Here is a 1,230-nt window from a genome sequence, read left to right as displayed (position 1 = left end):
TTTTTACCCTGGTTAAGTGGTTGAATAATATAACTTTATTCCATTAAATGTAAATAACATTAACGAGTTATATTTAATTTACTATGGTAATGATCACATGAAATATAATTAAATAAATGAATATTTATTTATTTGACGACTCCAAATTACGGGACTTTTTATAGAATGACATATTCCGTTAGCGAAAACGGAATTATATAACGGAATAACGTTGGGTTGTCACATTACAGCTTCAAAGATCCAGATAAAACCATTTGATTCAAAACATTTATCCGAGTATCGTTATCAAGTTATTGAGTGTAGAAATCTCCAATGGATGTGATATTGTGATGCAATCGAGTCACGCCCTTCCTTTAATGTAAGAAAACCTGAACACATTTACATACAAACCCATAAGCACAAAGCTTAGTTAGTTCCCCAAAATACCAGATACTATACATACAAAAAAGTTTATTTTAACCCCACGTGACTGCTATGGGCCAAATCATAGTCTGACAATCACTTCCTTCCATGGGCCAAATCATGGTCTTTACTTGTATAAGTGCCAGGGGACAGATCCTGGTCTTTCATACAATTGCTAGGGGCCAGATCCTGGTCTTCCATGCATATGCCAGACGCCAAACCCCGGTCTTTAATACAAATGTCACCTAGTCTTCCATGTAAGAGTCACAAAGATAGCTAGCATCCTACATAGTATAGTGAGAAGACTCACTTTACACATGTAGTCAGACAATCACAAGTCGAAGTCGATAAACTAGTGCTACAACTCACCTATTGAGATATCCAAAATCAGATCCTATTCTACATTCCAAAGCTATCAATTTAACCAAAGGTCAACCAAGTCAAAAGTCAAAGCCAACAGACAAAGTCAACCTCAACTATCATCTACGTCGTGGCCACTCGATGGTCACATCATGGCAGAGTTCAACCAAAACAGTCACAAAATTCCTTATTGCCACATCATGGTACCCATCTCGCCAAGTTGTGGCTACCACACTAGGACAACTTCATGGATTAAGCTCTTAATCCTTCAAGTTTCTCATCCATACTTTCTAAAGGGCTTTCTTATACCCAATACATCATAAAAAACATTGCTTTATAGACATGTATGCCCAATGCATGTCTTGAGCTCAAGTTAGGTAAAAAAAATGGAGATAAAATTAATGAACTAAAACTCATGCAAGACTCTTCAAAACTCATACAACTTCTAGATCCATAACATATAGTAAC

Source organism: Lactuca serriola, chromosome 4, assembly GCF_051521515.1.
Source record: "Lactuca serriola cultivar US96UC23 chromosome 4, Lser_US96UC23_V15, whole genome shotgun sequence".
Lineage (NCBI taxonomy): Eukaryota > Viridiplantae > Streptophyta > Magnoliopsida > Asterales > Asteraceae > Lactuca > Lactuca serriola.
The sequence above is the reverse complement of the archived record's forward strand: the minus strand, read 5'-3'. Positions refer to the sequence as shown.